The sequence below is a fragment of the Ochotona princeps genome, chromosome 12 (genome assembly GCF_030435755.1).
Source record: "Ochotona princeps isolate mOchPri1 chromosome 12, mOchPri1.hap1, whole genome shotgun sequence".
Taxonomy (NCBI): Eukaryota; Metazoa; Chordata; class Mammalia; order Lagomorpha; family Ochotonidae; genus Ochotona; species Ochotona princeps.
Window position 1 is genome coordinate 59201322 of NC_080843.1, and position 24617 is coordinate 59225938.

General features: G+C 39.7%; 1 pseudogene; it reads left to right on the forward strand.

The window, feature by feature from the left end:
• The first annotated feature begins 3977 nt into the window (after positions 1–3977).
• Positions 3978–6496, forward strand: LOC101531702 (GTP-binding protein 10-like; annotated as a pseudogene).
• Positions 6497–24617: the final 18121 nt, after the last annotated feature.

Here is a 24617-nt window from a genome sequence, read left to right on the forward strand (position 1 = left end):
GTGATAAAATTCTGAAAGAAATGTACCTTGTCATCTTTCCTGTGATTTATTCCTTCAACATTGCCTATCTAAGGACATGTTATTTAATTTAGGAGTTATTTCTTTGGAAAACGAAACTAAACGCTAAATGATATGGTCTGAATAGACCTGCCTCCCAAAGTTTTGCAGATATATAATCCCCAAGGTCAGAAGTCAAGGATACTAAGAGGGTGGAGCTTAATCCAATCACAATGCTTTGAAGGCAAGTACAACAGGAAGTCCTTACATCATTGGAGGTGTACTCTCATAGCAGTTGTTCTGGGAGAATTGGTTTTTAAAAAAAAAGTTAAAATGGTTGATGATGTGTCATTTTGATTAATAAAACAGCTTGTATTAGAAAACAAGAGGGCTTGGATATTCATATTAAAAATAGTAGTAAGATGTTTTTGGCCAAGAAAATAAAACAAAAGGTAAGTTGGGTCCTGTCACCTGTTTCCTGGCTCGCCGTGACATGGTTCCTACATGTTGTCTCCACCAGTGCCATCCTCCAGCCTTATCAAATGGCTAGATCAATGACACTGCCCAACTCTGGGCTTTGAGTTTCCAAAACTGTAAACCAAATACCTCCTTCCTTCACCAGTATCTTGCTTTAGTTATTCAGCTGTAACAACAAAAAGCCTTTTGATACAGTAGGTTTAATTTGGCACAAAACAAATCTAGAATCTATACATAGTATTTTCCCATAATATTCATTTTCTGTGACTCTCTTAAAGGTCCATCAAGCATTACATCTGGATATGTATAGGTCTGAGGCTACAATTACGAACATGTTTATACCATTTTCTGTAAAATCAGTTAATAATGTCCACTTAAATTGTCTTTTGAATTTGCATAGTTACATTCACTGATGCTTCTCACTTTTATGTGTGTGCAATTGAATTAAAATTACACATTTCCTTAGCCCAAAGACATTTTTAAAATATCTTTGTTGCAAGAAAGCAGCAAAGTCTGTTCTTCTTTATAGGGAGACGTCTTTGTCTCACTTTCACTTTTCAATGCCAGTGAGTTTTGAATGCATGTGAGTTTCCCAGTCGACAGATTTTGTTCCTTGAGCACTTTGAATGTCACTGCACGCATGCTTGCCTCCGTTGTTTTGGCTGAGAAGTCAGCTGTTAACTTAATGAAGTTTACTAGTAAGTGATGACTTGTTTTCTGATTTTGTTTCCGAGACTTTTCTCCTTTTACAAATACTTTATTTTTTATCTTATATTTATATTTTTTATATTTTTATCTTATATTTATATTTTATCTTAATAGATGTATGGCTTGTAACTATGTATTCTCAATCTAATGTAAGTGGAGTAGAACTTTTACACAAGTGGGGCCTGGGTGGAGAATGCAAGATCCCCCCATTTAAAGCGCTCCCGGGTCCTAGACTCACTACTCCTGCCGTGATGTAACAGATTTCTTCTTGAATAAATGCTCCTTCCTTTTCTGTATGGCTTTAGAAACATTCTTGGAGATTTGAAGTGATGGTATGTTATAAAAGTGTTACCTGTTTTATGGTTGTTGCTCTGAAAATTGGATCCTCACCGCTCATCATGGTGCCATTTCTGAAGCCAGCTTTGATCACACATAGTTATTTTGAAATCTCTACTTTCTAAAGTCAAAACCTTTCTCCTTTCCATCTTTCTGCAAGCTGTACCCAGTCCTTTTCTTCAAATCTTTACATTCTGCATGGCTCAGCTTCTCCTGTTCACTTCACTTAAATAGCATACAGAGAAATAATTGGCTCCATATTTCATGTACTTTTTAATCAACACTTTCTTCCAGTGAGACTTCTATGGAGCATAAGAAAGTTGAAATCCAGACTCAAGGGGGCTTTTGGCTTTATTTGAGTCTAAATTAAAATAAAACATCATATACGTCACAGAAGAGGAGAACTGAATAGCTCCTGTGGGTGTAATAGGCGTGTTTCATACGACAAACACTGGTCTCAAAGTAAATAGCTCTGCAAAAACCGAATAAGCTCAGAAAAAAGTAAAGGGCGGACTTACAAAATTCCTATGTAACTCAAGAAATATGCAATTTTTCTCTTTTCTAGTCAGTGGATTTTTACGTTTTTAAGAGATCCTTAATCTCTTTGAAATACAGAACAAGATAGAAATCTTTTTGCAGGATCACTCCTCAAAGTTCCACAACAGCGGAGACTGGACTGGACTGGACCCAGAGCCTGGAACAGAATCTGGGTGCCCATGTATGTTCATGGGTTTCCAAGTATTTGAGTCATCACCTGCTATTCCATAGGGTGTACAGTGGCAGGAAGTGGGCACTGGAAATAGATGCAGGACTTGAATCCTGGCATTGTGATGTGCAATGTGGGTGGCCCAAGCAGCAAACACAATCTTAGTGGATTTTGACTGCAACCTATGTTAATTAAATATATCAAATTAAAACAGCTATCTGAAATCAATTATGAACATAACTTACTATTAACATGGTTATTTTCAATTGTTTCTGAAAGTACTAGATTTCTACTGTTGCCATATAACACTCCTTGCAGGAAAAAGAAATTAAAGTCTAAATTTTGGTATAAAAAAGCTGAAATTTATGTGCATTGGTTTTCATAATATCCAAGCCCTCTTGTTTTCTAATACAAGCTGTTTTATTAATCAAAATGACGCAACATCAACCATTTTAACTTTTTTTTAAAACCAATTCTCCCAAAACAACTGCTATGAGAGTACACCTCCAATGATGTAAGGACTTCCTGTTGTACTTGCCTTCAAAGCATTGTGATTGGATTAAGCTCCACCCTCTTAGTATCCTTGACTTCTGACCTTGGGGATTATATATCTGCAAAACTTTGGGAGGCAGGTCTATTCAGACCATATCATTTAGCATTTAGCTTCATGACATTTCATGGGACTTGTAATAATAGTTTTTCTGTTTAGTTCTTTTGATGATTTTTGATTATGATTTTGATGGTGAAGATTAACATAGTACATACACTCTACAGAATTAAATTTTTATGAATATGTGTTAAGGGTATATTGGCATATATTGTAAGTATTATTACCAAGAGAATGAATTCTGCTATTTGTAGCAAAATGGATGGAACTGGGGGACATTAAGTCAAGCAAAATAAGGCAGACACATATACAGACATATTGTAAGTTCTCCCTTGTATGTGGAAGCTCAGAAAAAAAAAGACTGAAACACAGAATTTTGATTATTAGAAGCTGGAAATGGCTGCTTCAGTGGGAGTGAGTGCTGGTCCACCCAGATCAAGGGGCATTACAGCTACTAATTGTGCAAACATATGGAAATTTCACTGATAACCTAATAATCTTCATCAGGGCAGGAAGTGGGGATGGGTTATCTATGCTCCAGGGCAGAAGGTGGAAAAGGTGATGATGTTTGGGTTACAGCCCATAAAAAATGACTTTGAGACAACTGAAAAACAACTGTCCTCACAAAGAGTTTGTGACTGGAGAGAAAATAGTCAGTTTGGTTAGTGCAAAGGTAAAGATGGAACCTGTTGGCATTTCAGTAACTGATGAAATGTAAAACTATACGAAAGCTCAATAAAAAGAAGCAAGACTATTCACAGATGAAGGAAGACTTAGTGGTAAGTTACTTAAGAATTTGCCACCATTGAGGGCCTGGTGCAATAGCTCAGCTAAATCCTCACCGTTCAAGCACCAGGATCTCATATGGAAGTTGGTTCATGTCCCTGCTGTTCCACTTCCAATCCAGCTCCTTGTTAATGGGCGGGAAAATCAGTGGAGGATAGCTCAAAGCTTTGGGACCCTGCACACACATGAGTGTCTTAAAGAGGCTCCTAACTCCTGGCTTCAAATCAGTGTAGCTCCAGCCATTGTGGCCACTTGGGGAGTGAACCAACAGATGGAAGATTTTCCTCTCTCTCTCTCCTGTTCTCTGCAAGTCTCATCAGCTTTTCTAATATAAATAAATCTTAAAAAAAATTCACATTATTGAAAAACCAAAAATGAATAATTCCTCTTGATTTAAAACTGATAGTTGATGTAGGTCTAGCAGATATCCCAAGTGCTCGAAGATCCTCCTCCTTAAATTGGGTGTCTCAGGCAAAGCCTGCTGTTGCAGAGTAAGCATTTAAAAGCATTAAAGCACAAATTTGGAAAGTTATGTACAGTGATTTCAAACAAATACCTGTAGTTGATCTCATAGGTTTGATTGAAGGAATACGTAGGAACAAAGATACAGGCCACAAATTTCTTAAGCAGATAGAAAACTAGACACCTACTTTCGGTTGCTGTTATTTCTGCCTTTCAGCTTTCATTCCAAACTCATGGCAGAACTGCCTTTGAAACTAAAAACTCACTTAGAAAAGGGTTGGATTATAGGAAGAGGAATTTCAGACGATTCTACAATCATCGCAGTGACTGAAATGCATGTGCCCACTGCACAAGATCCATCGTACAAACTGATGAACCACTTCCAGAGCCCTAAAGATTCTCTGCCTGTGTTTGAAAGACACATGGTTCCAGAGAGGACTATAGAGTTCCGACATGCCACCCCAATCTTTGCAGATGCAAGATTCAAGAATTAAAGAACTGTATAAAGAAATGTCTGACATTGTCTGTACCAGAAACGTCAGAGCACACTTCAATAAGACTGACTGAATCATGCATGACTCCATATAAAGGACTACACTATTGTAAAAACATGGGGGAAATCAGTCAGGGGGGTGAGAATTGGGGAGGGGCAGAATCCCAGACTCTAGAGCATTGTATCATAAAATTCAAAAATTAAAAATTAAAATTAAAAGCAAAGAAAATGACTGAATGAACAATTCAACCAGGAGGATGATGCATAAGAAATGGCTGCTTAATTTACAAACATCCAGTACAACATCATATGGTGAGCCACCATCAAAACATGCTGTCATCGGTCCCAGAACGGGCAGAATTTAAATCTACTAAGATAGTATTGATAGAATGCTATTCAGTCCTAAAAAGTAAGATAATCTTGTTATTTGAGACAACATGGATAAACCCAGAGTACCAAATATTAAGTTAAAAATGCCTGGCACAAAAAGACCAACCCTGTATCAGACCCCTTCCATGTAAAATCTGGGTTGAAATGCATGGGAGCAGAGAGTAAAGTGGTGGCTGCCAGTGGCTGCAGAGGGTGGGGAATGGGTGGACAGTAATCAAAAGACATTTGTGAATTAGTTGAGAGTACACTCCTGAGACTTGGTGTACACAATTGCACTTTAAAAATCAGAGTAAGCTTTAAATTTTCTCATCACAAAACATAAATGTATAAGGGAAAGCATATGCTAATTAGTTCAATTGAAACTGTATATTGTATATACATTTTTCAAAATAAGCATGCTATACCCTAGCAATACATGCAATTTTTATGTGTCAACTAAAAAAATGAAAAAAAAGAAAAAAATTACAAAAACATAAAAGGCTTAAAGATTAATTTGATCATTCTTAAATGCATTTTAGGGAATTTGAAAACCTTACATTTGAACAAATATTCAATGATAAAAAAGATTACTGATACTATTCAACAGAAATCAGTTGATGAATATATATAATTTTTGATCTTGAAAAATAACTTTTTTCTAAGTATCATAGTATTTTTTTTCCTGGCTTGGAGGAGGCTGACCTGTGTGTCTTACTATTGCATTCTAGTCTGATTCATGCCTAGTTCATATTTTAGTAAAGAAAATAATAAGGGTAAACTTTAAGCAACATTACTAATATATTTGTAGGAGATTATAATTTCTAAATTTCTGCTGGAGTGTTTAGAAAATATTAAACACTGGACATTTTCCTTTCAAGTTTTGTTATCATTATATGTACACATACTCATTTTAAAAATTCAAATAATACAAAGCATTTAAAGTAAAATAAAAAGTTAAGTTCCCTTCCTTCTGCATTAAGTTTTCAGTCCTTCCAAGAAAAACGTAGTAGTTTGCTCTTGTACAACTATTTTTGTTATCTAAATGACTTCATTATTATAAACTTTATTCTAACTCACAGCATAATAGCAAGTTAATGAGCTTTAAATTTTTCTGCTACTTTAAATTTCTTGGCATTTGTTTTAGAACTGAATGCCTAGTCAAGTTTTTCTAGGTGGCTACTTTTCCTTTTGTCAAGTATTGAATTAAATTATGTTTCTGTAGGCTTAAATTACTTCTAATTTGGTAGTATGATTTTATTACAAGTGACTTTTCCTGTCTTAGCTTCTCTTCATGGCACTGTGTTTACTGAATATCTCCATGTGCCACACACCAAACTGGATGCCATATAAACCGTGCTGCAAAAAGATACAACTTGTTGCCCTTGTGGATCTTATATCCCATTGCAGAAAGTGCAGGGGACTGGAGTAACTCCATGCCAGGTCACAACAGAAACACTAGTGTAGAAAAGTGTTTAGAATTTGGAATTGTATGTCTAAATGCCCATCATTCATATTGGTCTTCTTTTTCAGCTATTTCCTGCATCTAAACCAGTAGCAATGTGAGGATAGGAGACCTGGATGGAGTTCCAGTTTCCTGGCTTTGGCCTGACCTAGACCTGGTATAACTGAACCAGTGGATGGAAAATAAACCAAAATCTCTTTGTCTATAACAATGAGTTTCAAATAAATAAGTCTTTTAAAAAATTCTCCTTTTCTGGATCATAGAAACTGACATATCAAAATGTTATTTTTGGGCTTCTATCCTCTCCTTTTTTGAGACAAACTGGATCTACAGAAATTCCTTTAAAGCTTTCTTGCTAACTCTAGTTTCTAGTACCACTGATGACAGCATTCTCTATAGTTAGGCATCCCATAGTGACACCTCTGACTCTCAGGAAGTATGTTGTTCTTGTTCTTATGACAGCTAGTCAATTTTGTGGTTTTCTTGCACTGTTCACTTCTACACGGCTTCGCCTGATGTAAGTTTATTTTGCTATCATCTCAGATGTACTGAAATATGTGGTTAACTGATGTGTCCCAGTTTTACCAAAAACAAAATTTGTACTTTCTCTTTTTTCTCTTATTGGTCCTGCTATAATTTCAGATAGGGAAATGGAAAAGGATGCTCATTTACCCAGTGATGTTCATATTCTTTTCCCATATTTAATTATTTAGCTGTGAACTCCAAACATGAAAAACTATTGCTCCACACAGTGAACTCTGAATTACAACACCTTGCCTTTTTGAACTGACAGAATCAATTGCTGAGATCCTTCAATCTTCATGGTTCAACACAGCATCCCTCAGATCTTTGGTAACCATTCCTAGCTTCATTTTCCTTAAATAATCAATTTGCATAAGCACAAATACTACCCGCAGAGTACAAAACCACAAAGTGTCCCTTTCATGTTACATTACAAAGTACAGAGTTGAACATGGAATTGAAACTTAATGAATTTCAGCTAACGCAATTTAGTGGTGTTCTGTCAAATGTTGTGTTTAGTGTGGGAAAAGTATACTTGTAATTTGATCAACACCAAAAACTCCCAGACCTATAAAACCTCAAATATAGTATGTATCTGTTCAATTTCCTCTTTTTACCACATGATTTTCATAAATAGAATCAACTATTCTAAGTTAGAGCAATTAAGACAAAGATCTACGAAGAGAAGTGAAGACTAAGAGGAGCAAGGATTGTTTTCATTGCTTTTTGTCCTATTAACTTATTCAGGTGTATAGAAAATGAGTCTTGATTTTCGGCTTGCAAAGTGAGTAGGTATAACAGCCAATGCAAATGGATTGAAACCAATGACACTGCTGTTCTGTAAGTGTTAGATTTCTATGAAATCAGTGATGGTTTGAACTGGAGACATTTAACATAGAAAAGGGCAAAGAAATCATCATGACCACAGAAATAGATTTAATCTTACCCTCTGCTTTCACATAGTCTGTAGGCAGAAAACAAACAGATGTTCCTAAGGTTCACTCCTTCTACAATGCTTTGCAATGCTGCTACAAAAAACAGCTCACGGGACCTGACCTACATAAATAACCGAAGCTTGAAGACTTCAGCTCCAGTGCTCTGATGACCCCACATAGCAATCCCTTAGCTATAACCATATGATGCTCTCTGAGGGTTGGTCGTGCCGTGACCAGGCATATAGCCACTCCTTTAATCTAAGCAATCTACTGTATTTTTTCCCAATCAGGAATCACTTTGGTGTAGTAATTGCACATTTAGTCCAAACAACATCAATCACAACTAAATTTTTTCTGGAAGTCTGAGAAGTTACATTTGCTGTTTGAATTGAAAGGAGTCTTCAACACATTAAATGTGGGTACCACTTTGAAATCTGAAGCAGAGTTAACTCCAAAAACTAAGTTTTTGAAAAGGGAGGGCTTATGTCATGGAAGCCTATGTAGCATGAAACATGTGACTCAGATACATAAAACAACCCCAAACACGCAGGGGATCCCTGCCTGTCTGCCTGCCAGCCAGCCTGTAAATGCTCTTGAAGCTGAAGAGTATGAAACCTAACTCAGGAAGCATTTGGCACAAGGCAACCTGGTCTTAGCAGTTTACAGTTTTGATACCAATCTGTCTCTTACACTGTATTGCATGTTAGTCACTCACAAAAACAATTTTCCAATTAGCTCCCAGTCTTAGTCATCTCTCAATTACCCAGCATACCACTACCACAGTGGCTATTTTAAAATGCAGTCACATCTAATGCATAGAGTATTGGTGGTACTGTTTTTGAAGTCAGATGGCCCAGGGCTAAATTCTCTACTGCTTATTAGCTGGGTCATCTTGCCATGCTGATAAGGGCACACAGTCACCTGACACACTGAATTCATTGCCTGACGCAAAACTTGTGGCTTTCCAAGGAACTTACATGACACTTTCAGGAAACTACCCCCATCCTGTGTAAAACATTTCTCATAATATGTTTTATGAAACTAGAAGTTTTTACAAATTCTACACAAGAAAAAGAAAAAAACTCACCCATAATGATGGCAACATCCTAAAATGAATTGACAAATCCAATCCCAATTTTAGCATATTAATACATCAACAGAAAAATTGTAAAGATTTCAACAAGGCCATCTAAAAACATTTAGAGAAACTCAATGACCTTTTACAGTAGGAAGAAAATTTTCGTCTGAGAATGTGTTTCCAAATACCAGCACTAATGTTTTTGTAACTCCTGAAATTTTAGAAGATTTTTCATTTATATTTAGTAACAACCCAGAGACTTTTTCTTCTATAAATTAAATTGATCATCCTAATCGGTGCCTTAATATGAGAAAAACAGACTAAGTTGTAAGAATTAGAATAAAAAACTATGTATTCATTAACATGACTATATATAAAAATAAGTAGCTAATCACAAATAAATCATAACAGCTAATAAAATGTTTTAGCAATGTATATTAGTATATAAAACTACATTTATATTAAGTGCATGCAGCTAGGAAATACTACTTTTAAACATATTATTAACTATAGCCAAGAAGAACTTAAATCATCCTAAAACAAAACCAGTATAAGGACTATTATGTAGAATTATTAAACTTAATTGAGAGCTAGGGAAAAGATCTACAAAACTTAAGAGTCATGTACTGTTCACTGAACGATGGTTCAACACCATCATGACATTAGATTGTATAGTAGATCTCTAGGTTCAAAATGACCCTCACAGCAACCTCACCCAGGCAGGCAATCTGCCTAGTGTTTAAGACAAAGCTAAGATGCCACATTGTGCACCGAAATGCTTCAGTTTGAGTCCCCGTCTGCTCCCAATTCCAGCCTCTGGCTAATGCAGATCTGGGAGGCAGCGGGTGATAGTTCATGCAGTTGGGTCCCAGCCACCCGCACAGGATACCCACACTGAGTTCCCAGCTTCTGGCTATGGCCTGGCACAAAAACGTAGTTCTTGTGTGCAGATGGGGAGTCAATCAGCAGATGGGAGCTTTGTCTGCCTCTGTCGCTCTCCCCTTCAAACATATACACACAAATCCCTTTGATAATTGTACAAGGTGATTTTGAAACCACGAAAAAGCAAACAAACATGAATAGCTAAGACAAAATCTGACCTACCAGGATCAAGAAGTGTGATGAAGCAATAGTGTTCAAGATGTTGCAGTAACGAGAGATGGACAGGGCAGGCAACAGATAGGAAAGATACAGAGAAGGGCAGTAAGGCACATCAGTGCAGGTGATGGGCTAAGCCCAAGCATGCTTTTATTCATGTGGAAAGGATGGCAATGGAGCCATGTCTCACTCCAACTCAACAATCAGTTTCAGTTGCATTAAAAAAAAAATAAGTAAGTTTGAAAGGCAAATAATGTAAAAATCTGAAGAAAACACTGGAGGACAATTTCTTGGCTTTGATTGTAGGAAAATTCTCTTAAGCTAGGGGAAAGTTATACACATACATCGAGCCAAGGACTGATATATATTTGACTCCATAAAAATTAAGAACTCCTGTTAATAAGAAGGATACCGTAAAGGAAGTAAAAGGCAACATATAAACCATGTGACCTTTGTAGAACACATAATAAAGAGATTTATGGTCAGAACTTGCAAACAGTCTCCTATAAATTAAAAAGATTTCAACATCTGAAAGAATATGTACTGCAGTATTGTTTATAGTAGTAGAAAAAAAAAGAAAAATCTGGAAGAAAACCAAATGTCCTCAACAGAAAATGGATAAACTAGGTGTAATCTCATACTGAAATACCGAATAGTAGTGAAAGTGATTAAATCATATGGCATTGATAAATCTTAGTAGCAAAACAGAAATTCACAGAAGACTGTGATATGGTATTAATTATAATATCACAAAAGCATAAAAATAATATGTTGGCAAAGACATATGCATATAAAATAGAATTACAGTAAAAGAAAATGTAAGAACTATAAATATAAGTTGCTGTTTATACCAGGAAGATAACAGAATAGAATGTGACCCACAAGAAATGCACAGGAGGTTTCAATTATGATGGTTCTGTCCTTTAGTTCAGCTATTTAATCACATCACAGCTGTGAAAATGTGAACAGATGTACTTCTTCAAATACCTGAAGTATTGCTTTAATCATTTAATAACTGTATACAGGTGTGTACTCTGGTTTCTCACACAAGAGCTCCTCAGCCTCTCAGTTTGCCAGTTTGTATCTGCTTCCCATTAATATCATTAAAGTGCTTGAGGAAACTTAGAGAAAGCTTCCTTAGCTCACAGCTTAAGGGGTTCAAGCGGAAATCGGACACTTCATTGCTTTGGCCTCAGGAGATTACAATGGTGGAATGTGCACAAAGGAACAATCACACCGTAAGCCAGGAAGCAGAGGGGGAGCGCCAGGGCTCAGGCTTGAGTTTCTACAACAACCCTCTCCCCTGAGAACTCTGAGCAGTTCTTAGGGCTGCCGTGCTGTCCTACTCCATTAGAGTTCCAGCATTTCCCAATAGTGTCGCCTGGGGACTAACCCTGTTAAGACGTGAGCCTCTGAGACACATTCAACATCCAAATTCACATTTAGACCCTAGCAGTTATTATTCCTATGCAAACAATTCTAATCAGAACTGAAGATAACACTGATTTGCACTTTGTATCACAGATGCCCTTGACGAAGTGAATATTCTTTTCTCCTGGATTGGAGAATTGAAGCTTTTTCACCCCATTATTACTGGAGTTGTTAGAGCTCAGATGGTTGGCCTGATAGGAGAAATAACGAGCAAGGAGCTCATAAAAGCTCACTTGTCATTTGAAAGACAAGTGAGGGGAGAGCATCCCGTTGCCAAGCAACCAAGCAGCATCACTTACCTTGAAATGCTGATGACTGCAAGTAGCAAGTGGACCTGAAGTCTTTGTGTGGCAGTAATATGTCTACATCTGCTTCCTGTTACATCTAGTCTCCTTGAACACTCAACGTATAAGTTCCTTAATTTTGCATTTTTTATTGGGATCTTTTCTTTCACTTGCCGATATTGGCATGGATTTGACTCATAAAAATAATTCCTGTGGTGGTAGGCATTTGACCTAATAGACAGGACGTTCCCATCAGAGTGCCCAGGTTGACCCCTGCCTCCAGATTCCATCTTCTTGCTAATGCAGAGCCTGGCAGATGTTGCTGATGGCTGCAGTAGTTGAGTTCCAAGCTCTTGGGGTTTGATCTGACCCAGGCTCAATCACTGCAGGCATTTGGGGGAGAGAACTAGCTGTTAGGAGATCTCCACATCACAAATATTTTTTTAAAAAACATTTGCCTTTTTATATCACCTTCTGGCTTAAAGTATACATATTAAAAAATCCTGGATCTTTAAAGGTATCTTTAATCTTGTGTGGACAAGTGTGTGTCTGTGTATATATTTTCCAGGCATTTCTACAAAGCTTTGAGGCACCTGCAATGTTATGTTTCAGTCTTAATGGATCAAATGAAACACTAATCCCCTCTTCCAAGAACATAGTGTTTCAGAATATAAGTGTGATTTTCAGCATGAAGAGAGAAACGTGGAAACCAGGCTACCCCAGCTGCATGGTAAAGGTGACTGAGTTTGGGGAATGAGGGGATATAGAATTGTTTACCAGTGTATCCTTCTCAAATGTCAATGAATTCTACACTCTTGTGCCGGAAAGTCATGCATAGTATTAAAACAGCTTTTTTTCAAGTCAATGCCCTGTATTGGAATTGCTTAAAGGGGGAATTAAAGTGATGATTTCCTAATTCAGAAGTCTGTTGGAGTAATGGCCTGGAATTCATATTTGCGTTGTTTTATGTTTTTCTTTCAGTGCAGCACCTGAATCTTATCCTTTTTTTCTTTTAAAAACTTAATAGACACAGAATTATTCATATTTACGGAATAGTGGTATTTCATTGCAGGTATGCATTGTGCAATATCAAATCTGGGTAAAAATATGCATTTTTCTCAAGTATGTAATGTTACAGTGAAAACTTTTAAAAATTGCACATTCTAGTTTTTAAATAAATATATAAATTAAAATTATCTCTTATCATTCTAATGTGGAAAAGAATCCCCAAATTCTTATTTCTACCCAGCCACAGCCTGGTACCTGTCAATCAACCTTTCCCAATTCATTTACTTCCTGCTTCCCTCCCCAGCCTCTGGAAGCACAAATCTATTTCCATTTTCAGTAAGTTTTCCAAAAGGTGATTTTGAAACATACATTTCTAAACTGAGAAGAATTAGCCTCACTCATAATCTAAGCAGTTTCTCTGAACAGTGTTAAAAATACATTAGCAAAAATCACAGCGCTTACTGAATTATGTTACCAGAAGGGCTCTAAAACCATCAATGTTACCAGGCATTTTACACTTGTGCATAACTTGCCGCATTGATCCCCCAAATCTACCATTTCTCCTTGGACTATAAGCCCTGATGATTTTCTTCCTTGGATATTTAACCTGGCAGTTACTGCCTCATACCTGTCTTTAAATCCAGTCTACTCTATCCCTTACTTTCCCTGCTGATAGTCTAACCAAACCAGGTGCACTCTGTCTATGGATGCCTGCTTGATTCTGGTGTATCTTATTTGGCTTCATTTTCCTAGATCTTCAATCTGTGAATTTCACTCCTAGGTACTGTGCTACTCAGATGTCTGTGGGCATCACTGGGATAACCCATTCTTAGTAGTGAAGTTGTTCCTCCTAAGTCAGTACACACAGGCACATTGAATCCAGCCTTGTTTCCCCTTAAAGAAGGCAGAGTTTGAGGTTCAAATAAAAATTTGAGCCATTGGTCCCTTCCCAATGACTCAAGCTGGTCCAGGGATACTAACATCATGTGTCCCATTTCCTGTGATACAAGGTGAAGAGATTTAGTGCGAAGCAGGGCAACTGTGCCTACACTAAGGTGTGCATACAATCACCTGCTGAATCCACTGATACTTCTTGAGTTCCTACTATATATTTAGTATTACTTAAAGTATATTATTAAAAGAAAGAAGGTCCCACCCATTTGCTATTAATAGACTAGAAGAGGGACACAAAGAGATAATGAAATGTAGGATACATTGGATAGTCCTGCAAAAAGGAAAACTGAAACAGTTTAGAGGAGATATTAACTCGATACCAAATTGACCCCAAATCATGACTTAGGTGTTTGCCCTGAGTTTGTCTTGAGTAGATCTCAAGAAAAGGGAGTGGGTAATAGGGGAGAATAATAATGAGTAAAGGTCTATGTTTTGGGATTTGTGGGGAAGTGACTTATAATGAGGAGTGGCTAAAACTCAATATCAATAGACTTTCAAAGAGATTTTACTGAACATTCCTTAGAATTATCCAATTAAATCACAAAAGGTGGCAATATTTTTCTATAGCCTTGTTCTCATAGGTCAAAGTATTTCCTATTTGATTTCAGGTTTGAGCATTTGCAAGACTGGTTAAGTGAGCAGAAGAGAGGTCCACAGACATAAAGCAGGAGACATATGTTGCAGCTGGGAGGTTGTGCTTGGTCACATTTGCATGAAGATAGTGGCCACAACAATGACTGTAGAAACAGGTGATCCAAGGAGGAAAAAAACAGGCTCAAATGGGAATGAGATGGGTGATTACATGCAAGCTGGCCAAGGAAGCCATTAAACTCCATACTTTCTACTGTACACCCAGTATCATCTCTAATGCTTGTTACTGCCGGGGGAAAATGGACCAAAAGAGAAGCCATGACCGCATAACTCCTATCTTGAGCGTTTATGGTAGTAGTTCTCAAGGCTACCGTGAATCATTGTTGAATATTGCTAAAGTGGTAGAAGTCGACAAAGTGTGTTGATACAGGAAAGGAAGTTAGTATGTGGGAATCTGGATTCTTTTTAATCAGAACAATTCTGCTTTTATACATTTTACAAAATGGAATTTATTGTAATAGTACTAGGGCAGAACCAAATTAGGACACCACAAGATCACATCACAGAATTCCACTAGACAAACTAGGGATGAATTTCCTGTCTCATTTCTTTTTAAGTCAGAAAGATATCCAATGCACCATGAAGTGAAGCTACAAATAACAGCTTATGTTCAAGGCAATATTTTAGGACATGTTCAACTCCCTTCATAATTATCTGACCACAGCCTGCTTTCACAAAATTTAATTATCTTGGATCAGCCATTCATATAATAATTCTTTTTTTAAACAGACTAATTTATTTTTATTAGAAACTCAGACATACAGAGAGGAGGAGAGACAGAGAGGGAGATCTTCCATCTCATGATTCACTCCCCAAGTGGCCGCAACGGTTGGAGCTAAGCCAATTTGAAGCCAGGAGCCTCTTCCAGGTCTCCCACATGGGTGCAGGGTCCCAAGGCTTTGGGCCAACCTTGACTGCTTTTTCAGGCCACAAGCAGGGAGCTGGATGGGAAGCAGGGGCTCCAGGACATGAACCAGTGCCCATATTGGTTCCTGGTATATAGAAGGCAAGGACTTTAGCCACTAGGCTACCATGTCAGGCCCTCATATAATATTTCTTAAGCTAGCATTGTAGTAGGTGCTTGAGAAATGGCTAAGACATATAGCTGTTTCTTTGAAGAGATCCAAGTCTAATGGTGGATATGAATAGGGAGAGAAAAACAGATTGACAGTTACCATCCATGACTAAGCAAAAAGAAGACAACTGCCATTCTATATTAGGCAAAACTATCGACTTCTGTGACAACATGGAGTCTTCTAAACCAGCTATGAGATGAAGGGAAGGAATCTCTCAGAGGAAGTAAAACATGAAATGCATCCAGGGATATGTGAAGTTAGACTCCTGATGTCTCTAGCAGTCTCCAGCTTTGAATTTTAACGTTCTTGTTTTGTTTGTAAATCTTGCTTACCCTGCCTTCTGAAGTCCATTTGACATTATTGTAGGATATAAGGTATTCCTTTGGTAAAATAACTTCACCAAATAATACTTTCCCTATTCTTCTCAGATAGGGGAGTGATAATAAATTTGGAAAAATAAAGTGTTATCTTAGAACAATACCAAAATGTAGCAACTAATTTTGTTGGGCAAACACATTCTAAACACCTTAAATATGGCAATCACTGTGTCCAATAATGCACACAGAGAAGAAGTATTTACATCATGTTCTCAAAAAGTCTATGGCTGGACCTGACACAGTAGCCTAGTGGCTAAAGTCCTTGTCTTCTATACACCAGAAACCGAAATGGGCACTGGTTTGTGTCCTGGCAGCCCCGCTACCCATCCAGCTCCCTGCTTATGGCCTGGGAAAGCAGTCGAGGTTGGCCCACAGCCATAGGACCCTGCACCCATGTGGGAGACCTGGAAGAGGCTCCTGGCTTCAGATCGGCTAAACTCCAGTCAAAAGATCTCCCTCTCTGTCTCTCCTACTCTGTGTATATCTGAGTTTCCAATAAAAATAAATAAATCTTTTTAAGAAAAGTCTATTGTCCACTGAGAGGAGAGATGAGAAAGGGCAAGAGGAGTGCAGTGAGGTAGCTGTTAGAGGTGATCTGAGTGCCAAAGCACCCTCTGTAGCTGCATGCAGCCTGGATTGAAGAACAAAGCAGAGCAGGCATGGTACAGCGGCAGAAGGGAGGATGGCTTAGGGGAGACTGACCTTTGACAGAAGGGCAGCTATGACTGGAATGGAAATTATGAGGGCTGGAGTTAATTAGGGGAATTGGGGAACCAATTAGGAGGCAGATGATATTATCTTCATGTATCACTTCATTGGTTAGACTTTATATTAAAGACCCAGAAAGCAATTGATAACTTTTAGAAGGATCCCTCTGATTAATGTTTGCTATGTTGAAGTCACTGGCCAATAATTTTAAAAAATTATTATTATAATTTTATTTTAATCATCTTCTCATACTTGATTAGGGCGCAAAGGGTCAAGGGTTACAGAAGAGTGGATAAGAACATTGTTTCCACATTTTTTTTTTCTGTAATTAGGAGAAGGAGGAGATAAAAGTAGAAGCTCCACCCAGCCTCCCAGCCATCAAAGGGTCCCCGATGTGGGGCATGCTCCAAGGGCACTGCTTAAGTAGTTTTGATAATTCAACAGTTCTGAATTTAATTGCTACCAAAATCGCCATTCCAAGCATGGTGAAATCTCTCCAGAATCCACTGGCTGACATAGTCCACCTTACAGTCTCTGTTTGCCCAGATTTTCACTGCCAACATGTGGGTGGAGCAGTTGATCCATTTGTTCTATACTCTGTCCTCTGTTATGGTACCAGGTGTCCTCTGCAGGTTCTAATGGACTGCCATATCCTCCACGTGCTCCTGGATGTGCTGTGCACTGCTCCGTCTGAGCCTCTGAGGAGACTCAGCTTTAACACATGCATTCCATGTTCAGACCATGGAAGCTGCATTTCTTTTCATGGTTGGGGTTCTGAGCTCAGCAGTTCAGTTGGGGGGAGTCCCAAAGAAACTTCATCTGGGGTGATCCCAGACCTGATTCTTGCATGTGCTTGCCAGTACAGGGTCCAGCACAGCCTGTGCCGGCACATATGCTTATACATATGCTGGTGGTTGCAATTGCTGGGTCAATTCTGTTTCCAGCCCTGTATTCTACACAAACCAATGGGTGTTGCAGTCCAGCCCAATCCTGCCCTCCACACACTGGGCCTTCACACAAACCAGTGGGAGCTGCAGTCTAGTTGGAGCGACCCACAATAAGCCTGACCAGTCCTGCCCCCTGCCCTGGTCCCCGTGCTTGCCAGTATGTACAGCAGACTGGTCAAGACTGTCCAACATCCCATTCAGCTCTCACACATGTCAACAGGCATTAAAGCCTAGTTCAACCCAACCAGCCGCACTATCCAGCCCACACACACGCTAGTGGGTGCCATTCTGTCTAGCCATGCCTACGCCGATTCTGATGCTCACCAGTCAGAGTGGAAACCCAAGAGGGAAGTGCCCACTATTTCCCTACTGGGCCTACACCCACTCCCAGACCATGCACTCTCCAGGTGGTTCTGTAGTTTAACTTGACAAAATTAGCCCCCAGAGCCCTCAACCAATACACACCCACTCTGATTTAAGTTTGCACCAGCAGGAACAGACAACCCTACAACTCATGCTCTCCAGTGGGAGTGGTGGTCCAGCATGGGAGCCCCATATAGTCCCCCTACTGGATTTACCCCCTCACCCCTGGTTCTTATATGTGCTGGTTGCGTGCAGAAGCCCAGTCTGGCATAGCCTGCCTCTCCTCAGCATCTGCCAATGGGTTCTGTAGTCTGGCCAGACCCAGCCCACCCCCAATTCCAACTGACGCTGGTGGCAGCTACAGCCTAACACAGCCCAACAGGCTGCCAGCACAAGTCCTAATGTGTACTGGCAGGTGTTGCAACCAAACCCAGCCAAACCCACACTCTATTCTGGTGTTCAGATTCACCAGTGGATGATGTGAACTGGCCCAGCTGGGTCTACTCCTGACCTGCACCAAATGTATGCCAGTGGGTACCTCTCCCTGGCTTGGTCTGGGCTGCTCCCTATCGTGGTTCTTGTGCTCACCTGCAGGGACTGTATCCCGACAGAGGAGTTTCCCAAGCTCCTCCATCAGAACCTCTCCCAATGCCAGATCTCGCACATACCAGTGGGTCCATGAGCCAGCCCTACTTAATCCACCTCCTGTCCTAGCAGGAACAGTGGCCTTTCCTAACTGGCCTTCAACCCATTCTGGTTCTTACTGTTGTATCTTTCAGCCCAGCCAAGCCTGGTCCACACCCAGACACAGCTCACACATGGATCAGTCCAGGCAGAGACCTAGCCTAGTTCGTCTTTCAAGCACCAGCCAGGTGCTGCTGGAATTTAGCCCGGCTTGGTGCGCCCACCCCCAGTCCACACTTATGCCGAGGGACACTGTAGCTATATACATATCAGAATGCAGTCCCGCACTCACCAGTGGGAACCACGACCCAGCCAGGGTGTCCCCTTAACTCCCCAACCAGGCCTATTCCCAGCCATAGATCCTACACGTGCCAGCAGTTGCTCTGACCCAGCTTGGCATAATCCCTCACCTGTCATGACCTTTGCCTGTGGATGTTGTAGCCTGGCCTGACTCAGTTTGCCCACAGTCTCAATTCTCACTGGCAGGTTCTGGAACCTGGCCCTACTCAGTCTGCTCCCATCCCTGGCTCATGCAAACTAGTTGGTGTAACAACCTATCCTGGCATGACCTGTGTTCCAGCCCGGTTTCTGCTCTTGCTGGTGAGCTAAGGTTTGCTTGGCCCTGCCCAGGTTGCCCCCTTCCAAAACCAACCCACACATTAGCCAACAGTTGGAGCTACTTTGCCCAGCTTGCCTGACCCACAGGCATGGACCATGTGATCACCAGTGGAGTTATTACTAACTAGGGGAGTTTCCCAAATTTTCCACTCAGGCCACTCCCAGACCCAGATCTAATACATGCCCACGAGTGTTAGGCCCTTGCCCAGCATAGCCTGCCCCTCATCTTGGCCTTGTATGAGCTGGTGAATGTTGTGGCCTGTCCCGCCTCATACCCTGTTTTAAGATGCACATGTGGGTGCTGCAGCCTCGATCTGCCCAGACTGTTTTCTGTCCCTGTAACTGTAAGTAATGGCAGATTCCATGGTCACATCTAGTTCAACTCATCCCCACCCCAACTCCTGAGCTAACCAATGGGCCTTGTATTTCCACAGGTTTGGGCCCACATATCCCCCACAGAATTTACCCCTGGACCTGGTTCTCTTGCTTGCTGGTTAGTGTCATGACCCTGCCTAATATGACCCATCCCGTTCTGACATTCAGTTAGGTACTAGCTACTAGTCCTGTTAGACAGGTCCCCTAGCTTTCACATAGGCTGACATGTGGTGGTCAACAATGTTCCATGATAATAAGTTCTACTCAGGACTTGCATGTAGGCTGGTGTATCAGTCTGACCCATACAGATTGTCTGTACTCTCCCCTCCACACCATCAGGTCTCAGTCCCCTCGCTTAGCTGCAAGTACACTGACCCTGTCATTGGGAGTCCCTCAGGATTTATTGCTTACCAACACGCACATTGGCCTTATTCATGGATGTCATTAGGCAGCAATTCTACACCCCCATGACCCCAGAGCTTGCCGCTGGGTGGCCAGCAGGCAAATCCCAGTGCCAATTGGCACACTGGCTGCCCAAAAGCCTAGGACTCGCTCACCGCATAGCTAGGGCCGCAAGCATTGAATCCAACCTAGCTCAGGTATCTCCAGAAGCTATCCCTGAGGTCGAACCTGAAATAGTTATTGTCAAAGTGATGATCAGAAAGCAGGATGATTGTTTCAGTTGTTATTTGTGTGTAGCAAAGCAGTTCCAAACACACTGGCTTACAAAGGAACATCTTATTATTTCTTACAACATTTGACATGACTAGTTGATTTTCATGCATAATGTGGCATCCACTAAGGCTGATGAGTGACTCAACAGTGTGAGTGACATCACTGATCTAGCTTGGCATTTGGGTTTTCAATCAGGATCTTCAGGTCTCCTACAAGAAATATCTTTATATAATTACTTGGGTTTCCTAACAAGTGGTTGAATTTCAAAAGGCAAAGTTCCAAAATGGTAAGCTCCAAGTGAAAATGTTTCTCAAATGTTCACATTCATCACATTTGTTAACCTGTTATTGGACAATCTGTATTAATAATCAATTTTGGATTGGTCTGTATTTAAGGTACGAATATCATGAGGCTTATTCATTTGGAGCTATCAGAACCTGTAACAGGAACAGAAGGAAGAAGGGTAGTATGATGATTAACTCTACATGTCAACTTGACTGGGCCATAGAACATCAAGAAGATCATTTAAACATAAATGAATGTCTGCAGGAGATTAATATTTGTACTAGTAGGCTGAATAAAGCAGATGGCCTTCCTGATGTGGGTGGGTTTCATCCAAAGGCTGAGTAGGGGAGAGTTATGTTTCTCTAATGGAGTGTTTTCAAGCTGGGCCATCCTGCCTTTGGACTTGGATTCACACTAGAATGTAACCGTATACTACTGGCATTTCTGCTTCTCAAAATTTCAAACATGGATTGCCCACATTGGGTCTCTCCCACAGCTTCACCGTGCCAAGCGAAGATCTTCGAATTTCTTAGCTTCCACAATCATATGGACCAATTTTTTATAATACCTCATATTAATATATTAAACTGTTCTTATTATAATACAGTATAATATATCAGTGTGTGTGTGTCTACTCATTTGTATACCTACACAGAGATCTACCAATCCTCTTGGGTTTGTTTCTCTCAAGAACTCAAGAGGCCCAATAACATTTTTAAAATAGCTGATCTTGGTTGAAAATTCATAGCTATTCTTGCCCTATGGCTTGAAAACTCAAGGGTACAATTAGTATGTAATTTAAAACATGAAAGTGAAGTCAGGCTGAGTAAAGGAAAGCAGGAAAGGGTATAGCCACAGAATGAGCTCTGCTGCTTCTAAATGTGGTTGAACATGGATCTTTTAACATAATGAAAATGACTTTTATTGTCTTCGTAATTGGTCCCTGAGATCCCTTGCAAAAGTGATTCTATTGGGGGTGATGAAACATATTGCAAAGACATTTATTCTTTTTTTTTTAAGATTTATTTATTGTATTACAAAGTCAGATATACAGAGAGGAGGAGAGACAGAGAGGAAGATCTTCCATCCGATGATTCACTCCCCAAGTGAGCCGCAACAGGCCGGTGCTGTGCCAATCCGATGCCGGGAACCAGGAACCTCTTCCAGGTCTCCCACACGGGTGCAGGGTCCCAAAGCTTTGGGCTGTCCTCGACTGCTTTCCCAGGCCACAAGCAGGGAGCTGGATGGGAAGTGGAGCTGCCGGGATTAGAACTGACGCCCATATGGGATCCCAGGGCTTTCAAGGCGAGGACTTTAGCCACTAGGCCACGCCGCCGGGCCCAAGACATTTATTCTTAAAGTATTCTTGCAACACATATAAATTATCTTTCTTAAATTCAAATATGCAATGCATAATTGATGTTTCCTATGTCTAATGCCTAACTTGTACTCCAACTTCTGTATTTCTAAGAGGGGTGATAATACTTTCTCAGATTTGCTGTGAGAATGAAATTCAGTAATGTGTATAAAGTGTTTAACAGCACCTGGTACCTGTTTACAAACATAAACTGTAAATATCTTATGTTCTGGAAATATTTTTCAGGTAGAATCTGTAATGTGCTTTATACTCCTTAAAAATGGCTATGCTATGAATGTCTTCATTAAACCAAAGCAGTGCTGTTGAACAGAGTTAGCACGAATGAATCTTTGGATCTTTGTCTTCTTGGGCCTTGTATTAACGACGTGTGAAAGGAGGAAGTTAAGCCATGTTGTCTCAGTTGTCTTGGCTCACCAAATCAGGCTTTGCAATATTACCTTCATGAGTCCCCAGCAGCACTGACTCAACTGTTCTCTGTGACACAAAGCTTCCTTATCTCTTAGCATTCCATTTTATTTGGACCCCAACTGTCTCTTAGGAAGCCCTAATCATTTTTCAAGATAATACCTTATCTGTAGCCCTGGAAGTATAATTTAACAGTGAAAGGTATCACATTTTTCTATCTTGATTTGATTTCCCTTTCTTCTTTGTAAATGTTATAAACACTCTGTCTTCTCTAAGAAGACTAGATTGCCTTTCATGTCCTTGAACAGAATATTCCTTCATGTTTTTCCACCCTCTCCTAAAACTGAGTATTCCCGTCATGGTGGCACATGGAGATGATGAACATAACCAACTCCTACTCAACCCCTGATCTCCCCATCTTAACAATCTGTGATCTTATTGTGGAGGGCTAGTGACTAGATCAGATAATACCACACGTGCCAATGATCATATGCAGCCCTAAGACTCAATGCTAAATCATCCTCTCAAGCAAAGTATGCACCATGCAATGGTGTCCACCCACACCTAGTTCACATCTGCTCATGCCTGTCCACAAGACACTGAATTAGCAACTTATACCTTCACTCAGCAAACAGGAGGCCATTGTGTTGAAGCGATCTCCCTACTTTAAAGTCCTACGTAAGGAACTGCAAGCTAAGTTATTATCTATATGCAAAGAAATATATTTTAGGAATGTGACTTGTAGCTGGGTCTGAAGTCAACTGCAAGCAGCTGAGCTTTGGCCAATCACAAGTTTTCAAAAGACCAGACCATGACAAAATAAGGCAAATGTCTAGCTGTAACCAATAAGGCTATTTTTGTACCTTACTGCTATTTTCTGACTATGAATCACTACTCCCATTGCAGAGGAGAATTCTCTGAATCTCTCCAAGTTTTGAGGGTTGTCCAACTCATGAGTAATTCTTCACTTAAATTCTACTACATTATCTAATTTTTTAAAGGAAAACATGACCTAAAGGTATATTTAAATCAACCTTCAAAATGTTGGTTGATTCACCTTTCAAAACCAAGCTTGATATCATGGACAAGATATTTGCATTTCTGAACATATCATAGGGTTCTGCGACTCTGCAATGCATAACAAAGATTCTCTGATGTTGTCTGACAGAGCCACCCTTTGTCACTAGTGAGCGATTTAAATCAGGCAGGTGTCACATGGATGATGAATGAGTGTTGACAGTTAACTAATAAGAAACTCTCAACTTGGCTTGCTTAAGATTGTCACTTTTCCTCCTTTGGGCTGAAAACAGGGTTTTATTTCAATACTGTTTTAATCTATTCCAGCTGCTATAATAAGGTACCATGGGCTGGTTGGCTTATACATGACAAAATTTTCCACAACTCTACAGATTTAAATTTCATGATCACAGTGCCAACAAGACTAGGTTCTTAATAGAGCCCTCTTTTGAACTGAAGACTGCTGTCTTCCCATTATTTCCTCCCATGGGGCAGAGCGTGAGAAGACTCTATGGAGTCATTATTAGGCAAGAGAAAGGAATTAAAGGAATTCAAATTGGAAACAAGGAACTGATATTATCTCTAGTTGCAGATGACATGATTCTCTATGTAGGAGAATCAAAAGACTTAGCCAAGAGACTATTGGAACTCATAAGAGACATTGGCAGAGTAGCAGGATACAAAATTAATGAACACAAATCGATGACACAAGTGTACACAAATAATTCCATGGCTGAGAAAGAAATTGTAAGTACAGTCCCCTTTAAAATAGCTAAGAGGAATCTTAAATATCTAGGAATTAAGTTAACTAAATATGTGGAAGATTTCTATGATGAAAACTAAAAACATTAAAAAAGGAAATAGAAGAAGACATTCAAAAATGGATAAACTTACCATGTTCCTGGATTGGCAGGATCAACATCATCAAAATGGGCATATTACCAAAAGTAATATATAGATTGAATGCAATCCCAACAACGTTCTTCTCAGAAATAGAAAAGGAGATATAAAAGTTCATCTGGAAACATAAGAAACCATGAATAGCTAAAGCTATCTTGAAAAATAGAAATTAAGCTGGAGGAATCACAATTTCAGACCTCAAGACATACTACAGAGCAGTGGTCATCAAAACAGTCTGGTACTGATACAGGAACAGAGAAGAAGATCAAAGGAACAGAATGGAAACACCAGAAGGGAGCCCACACATGTATAGACAACTAATCATTGACAAGAAAATGGAAAACAATGCAGGGAAAAACCCTGGCCTATTCAACAAATGCTGTTGGGACAACTGGATAGCAGCTTGCAGAATTAAGAAAGAAGACCCACACCTGTCATATTATAC